Source organism: Tamandua tetradactyla, chromosome 9 (assembly GCF_023851605.1).
Source record: "Tamandua tetradactyla isolate mTamTet1 chromosome 9, mTamTet1.pri, whole genome shotgun sequence".
Taxonomy (NCBI): Eukaryota; Metazoa; Chordata; class Mammalia; order Pilosa; family Myrmecophagidae; genus Tamandua; species Tamandua tetradactyla.
This window is the reverse complement of record NC_135335.1, coordinates 80,880,335-80,886,671: the sequence shown is the minus strand read 5'-3', so window position 1 is coordinate 80,886,671 and position 6,337 is coordinate 80,880,335.

Sequence of the window (6,337 nt, the reverse complement as noted above, 5' to 3'; positions counted from 1 at the left end):
GGAGACTTGTTTTTCTTTTTTATTAAAAATGGAAAAAAAACCCATACATTTCTGTTTCTCCATCTTTCTGTTTCGCTCTTCTGTCTCTTAATCTCACGCTCTCTTTCTTCTTTTCTCATTCTCTACTCTTCAAGAGAAGCAGAAGTGTGTAATTCTTACTACGACTTGCCAAAGTAAGTACTATTACAGAACCTTCGTTTATAGATGAAGAAACCAAGGCTCAGAGAGTTTAGATAGCTTGCCTGAGGTCACACAGGAAGGATAAGGCAAAGCTAGGATTCAAAACCAAGTTTGTAGCTGCCAAAGCCCTTGTTGCTCCCACAGCTGAGCAGTCCCAGCGGGTGAGGTGTTGGTTAGCTGATGGCTGGGGGTAAGCGGCCGTACTGAGTCAGGCACATAGCACACAGTCACGAAGAAACGACTCAGGAGACAACCCTCAGAGGTGAATGGAAGGCGTCTGCTTTATTGAGGAAGTGCCCAAGATTATATAGGCTGGGAGCATGCAGGGACACGTGTTGGACGGGGATTGGTGGCTGTTGTTGCTAGGGTGGAGGGCAGATTTAAGGTGAGTGCTTTTGGTGTGAACCACCGCCAGTTCCGGGAAGAAAGCCTGTCGCAGGTTAGGCCATTTTGTGTTGCCTTGCATCAGCCACGGCAGCCATGTTGGCAATATTTTATGATTTCTCCATCAGTGAGGTATTTACTAGAGCTAGGAAGTTGGTGTCCAACTTTCTATCCTGTGTGACATTCAGCAAGAACTTATTTTTCCAGGCAAAAGAAGCAGAATTATACCCTCCTGTGATGGTTTGAAGCTGTATGTACTCCAGAAGATCAAGTTCTTAAAGCTAATCCATTTCTGTGGTTATAGACCTATCGTGGGTGGGGACTTTTGATTAGGTTATTGCAGTTAAAGCCTGCCCTGGGGTGGATCTTAATCCTCTTACTTGAGTCTTTTAATAAGAGTTGAAATTCAGAGAAGTACACAGAGAAGCTGAGAGACAAAAGCCAGAGAAGCTGAGAGAGAAGGACACACAAAAAATAGAGAGAAACAACAGAAACAGTAAGGAAGCCACTGCAGCCAGAAGCTGGAAGCAATGAAAAGTGGGAGAGAAAGGCGAGACCAGCAGCTGTTGCCATGTGCCTTGAGGATCACCGATAGCTGGTATTCAAGGAGAAAGCATTGTCTGTAGATGCCTTCATTTGGACATTTTCTTGGGCTTGGAAGTGTAAGCCTATAAGTTAATAATTCCTCATTTTAGTGAGCCCATTTCTGGTATATTGCATTTCAACAACTTTAGCAAACTAAAACACCTCCCATTGCCTCAGTGCTGGACAAGCAGAACCAGCCTGAAGGGAGGACAGGGGCTGAAGACTCTGAGGGAAGAAGGAGGCTTTGGCTGCCTCTGGGCTCATGAGTGAACTTTGCAGAAGGCACTTGCAGAGTTTCTCTCCTCAATCAATGGTTGCTGAAGGCTGCCTGGGTGGGGCAGGAACAGTGTGGAACACACAAGTGAGTACGAGCTAAATGAGCAAGAGGAGGAAGAAAGCAAAATGATTCTTGGAGTCCCAACCAGCCAAGCACTTTATTCAGGTGGGGTAACTTATACCACAACCCCATTGTCAAGTATTCCTGGTAGTCACAACTAATTGAGGTTCAAGTTTACTGCACAGTACAAAATATATAGGTCCCACTGGCCTTTTTAACAGATCCATAAAATGCTGAGTTAAGGAACTCCTCCGGGCATCATCATATTGATATCTGGGTTGGAGGAGTCTCCCTATTATTACAGCCCAGAGTAAGTGGCACCTGTGACTTTAACAAGGTTTACATCTCTCTGGGTGGTGATGGGTTATATTAGCATGGCTTTCCAGAATGCATTTCTTATTAGGTTCATATAGGAGGACAACTGGGAGGACAATGTCTTTAAACAATATTCTGATAGTAAATGTAGCAACTAGTTTAATAAGGCTTTTGTTTTAGTGTTCGTTCATTACAGCAAAGAATTAGCACCCATAGCGCAGCTGGAAGAAGGCAATTCTGCAGAGGCCTAGATAACTCGGTTACATTCTGTGCCTTTTGATGTCACATTTGATCTTGGGATAGAATTTATGTGGCATTAGGTCATATACATTATATATATTCTATAACTGTCTCATTGACATCACTTTTCTCTCACTTTTATCAAATTTTGATAAGAATTGGACAGTTGACAGTTTGGTGTTATATTTTCAGACCCTGTCTTGTACTAAAGAGAGTCAGTGTGTCAGATGAGGATGGAACTATATCTCCTGCAAATAAAAAATTGAACAGATGATAATTTAATACTACTTTATGAAATATGAGTAGGCAAATGATGCTATCTACTTCAATTGATAGCCATTCGGCCAGTGCATGGAGACAAGGTACAGACAGCTAGAATTGTTCTTAGGTAATAATTCTGGGACTGCCCAGGTCCTTGAAAAAAATGGTTATTTTAAGCTGTAGAACATGCCAAGAAGTTTTGGCATATAAACTGTTAGAGTAGTAGTTACTAGTTTCCCTCAATGACCATATAAAACCTTGCAAACGTTCCCATAGATGACAAGGTTTTGATCAAAATAGTGCTGTAATTATACTACCAGGATGCATTAATTGAAAAATGCACTTATTTTGGTTTCTAAATAAATTTACCTGTTTTACGAGTTAATTGGATATGAACCAATTACATTTTGGACAACATCCACCAAAAATGGTTTTAGTAGAGTCTTATAATTAATTAACTGGAGGTCTTCTGAATCAGGAGGGTTTATTTGCTCATCAAATGCAATTTTTTTTTTAAAATTTTTTTATTAATCAAAATAAAGAAAAGAAATTAACACAACATTTAGAAATCATTCCATTCTACAAATGCACTCAGTAATTCTTAGTATCATCACATAGATGTATGATCATCATTTCTTAGTACATTTGCATCGATTTAGGAAAAGAACTAGCAAAACAGCAGAAAAAGATATAGAATGTTAATATAGAGAAGAGAATTAAAATAATAATACTAATTATATATATATATATATATAAAGGAAAAAGAAAAAAAACAAAAACAAAAGATACAAACACACAAACAAAAAACCATATTTCAGGTGCAGCTTCATTCAGTGTTCCAACCTAGTTACATTACACTTAGGTATTATTGTGCTGTCCATTTTTGAGTTTTTGTATCTAGTCCTGTTGCACAGTCTGTATCCCTTCAGCTCCAATTACCCATTATCTTACCCTGTTTCTAACTCCTGCTGGTCTCTGTTACCAATGATGTATTCCAAGCTGATTCTCGAATGTCGGTTCACATCAGTGGGACCTTACAGTATTTGTCCTTTAGTTTTGGGCTAGACTCACTCAGCATAATGTTCTCTAGGTCCATCCATGTTATTACATGCTTCATAAGTTTAGTCTGTCTTAAAGCTGCATAATATTCCATCGTAGGTATACGCCACTAGTTTGTTTAGCCACTCGTCTGTTGATGGACATTTTGGCTGTTTCCATTTCTTTGCAATTGTAGATAATGCTGCTATAAACACTGGTGTGCAAATGTCCGTCTGTGTCTTTGCCCTTAAGTCCTTTGAGTAGATACCTAGCAGTGGTATTTCTGGGTCGTAATCCATTCTGCCATTCTATGTCTTTTGATTGGGAAATTCAGTCCATTAACTTTTAGTATTATTACTGTTTGGATAATATTTTCCTCTACCATTTTGGCTTTTGTATTATATATATCATATCTGATTTTCCTTCTTTCTACACTCTTCTCCATACCTCTCTCTTCTGTCTTTTCGTATCTGACTCTAGTGCTCCCTTTAGTATTTCTTGCAGAGCTGGTCTCTTGGTCACAAATTCTCTCAGTGACTTTTTGTCTATAAATGTTTTAATTTCTCCTTCATTTTTGAAGGACAATTTTGCTGGATATAGGAGTCTTGGTTGGCAGTTTTTCTCTTTTAGTAATTTAAATATATCATCCCACTGTCTTCTAGCTTCCATGGTTTCTGCTGAGAAATCTACACATAGTCTTATTGGGTTTCCCTTGTATGTGACAGATTGTTTTTCTCTTGCTGCTTTCAAGATCCTCTCTTTCTCTTTGACCTCTGACATTCTAACTAGTAAGTGTCTTGGAGAACGCCTATTTGGGTCTATTCTCTTTGGGGTGCGCTGCACTTCTTGGATCTGCAAATTTAGGTCTTTCATACGAGTTGGGAAATTTTCAGTGATAATTTCTTCCATTAGTTTTTCTCCTCCTTTTCCCTTCTCTTCTCCTTCTGGGACACCCACAACACGTATATTTGTGCGCTTCATATTGTCATTCAGTTCCCTGATCCCCTGCTCAAGTTTTTCCATTCTTTTCCCTATAGTTTCTGTTTCTTTTTGGAATTCAGATGTTCCATCCTCCAGTTCACTAATTGTAGCTTCTGTCTCTTTAGATCTACCATTGTAGGTATCCATTGTTTTTTCCATTTTTTCTTCTTTGTCCTTCACTCCCATAAGTTCTGTGATTTGTTTTTTCAGACTTTCTATTTCTTCTTTTTGTTCAGCCCATGTCTTCTTCATGTCCTCCCTCAATTTATTGATTTGGTTTTTGAAGAGTTTTTCCATTTCTGTTCGTATATTCAGCATTAGTTGTCTCAGCTCCTGTATCTCATTTGAACTATTGGTTTGTTCCTTTGACTGGGCCATATCTTCAATTTTCTGAGCGTCATCCATTATTTTCTGCTGGTGTCTGGGTATTTGATCAGATTTCCCTGGGTGTGGGACCCGGCTGGTTGAAAGTTTTTTCTGTGAAATCTCTGGGCTCTGTTTTTCTTTTCCTGCCCAGTAGGTGGCGCTCGTGGCGCTCGTCTGTCTGCACGGCAGTCGGCCCGGGAAACCGCGCGTGGAGGCGGGGGTCGCTGGCCGCAGCGGCTTGGGAGAGTGCCGGTCCTAATTGCCCAGCTGGCCCAAAACGCCGAATGTGACGGGAGGGCCCCGCTATCCAATGTTCTCAGTCAGACCGGGGAGCCACGTGCGTGGAGGGGACCCCAGTCGCCAGCCGCCCCGGCCGGGAAAACGCGCGCCCCTCGGGTATCTCACCGCAGCAGATTCTCCCTGCCCGTTCAGCTGTTCCAGAATGGGGTACGCTGTCTTTTTGGTCTCTGTCGTGACTCCGGGAGCTGTTTCGTATTGTTTCTGTTTCTTTAGTTGCTTTTCTGGAGGAGGAACTAAGACCCGCGCGTCTTACTAAGCCGCCATCTTCTCCGGAAGTGATCTCAAATGCAATTTGGAGGAATTTGGGCCAAAATCCCTGGCTGTGAGGATTATTTAACTCAAGCCATGGTATGTTCAAGGGGGATGCTCATGTTAGATAAAGAGCCCTAAATGGAATCTTTGGCTCTAATTTGAATACAAACCATTCATGGACAGGTCCAGCAAGGTAAGATGAGATTATGAGGTGACCAAAGCAAAAAGAAATGTATGGGAACATTTCCTAGACTCCACATTGTCCAAATGAATTGGAATACCATCTCAGTAAGTTCAGGAGGATGTGGGCTTGACACAGAAATCATTCACCACGCTGCTGACTGAAATCTAGTTTTGGGAGTAAAGTTGTAATGGATAACTATTTTAGTTCTGTCGTTTCTCTTCACATGTTTTTGGGTCAGCCAAGATCACATCAGTAGAACCAGAAAGGTGAGGGTCTTTTCAAGGCCTTGGGAGATGGTGGTTTCCAGGAGTCCCAGTCTACTATCAATGAATTCAAGATGGTTTTATCTCTGAATGCTTCTGGGGTACAGTATCCCACTCCTTACCTTACAAGCTTCAACTCTCCCCTAAACCCCTCTGAGTTTCTAAAAAAGCCTTAGAACTTAAGAAACCTTACCCCATCTAAAATCATGTATTTAATCCCTTAGTTCCTTTCGGACTTATTGACTCTTACTTGACCAGGATTCTTGACGACTGTGTGAGTCTGCTTTCTTCTGCTCAGATTCCAGATCAGAACTAGTATAGCAAAAAAGGAGGGAAAGAGAGTCTTAGTAATAGCCAGAGACAAGGTGAGAACTAGTGAAACATTAAGATCATAGTCATTACAATAAAAAACAATTTTAGACCTACAGCATGTTTCATCTAAGAATCAAAATACAGTTGATTCTCATGATTCTCAGTGGTTATGTTCTCTAAAGTTGCTGTCAATGCTGATTTAGTAAATACGAACCATTGCTCTAGGGGAAATACAGGGTTAGTTTCCTGCCAGCCTCTGGTCGCAACATTTTCGTCAAGTGATCTATACATACGCATGTTTTATGTGTGTTTCTGCTTAAACACACCTTATTTAATATA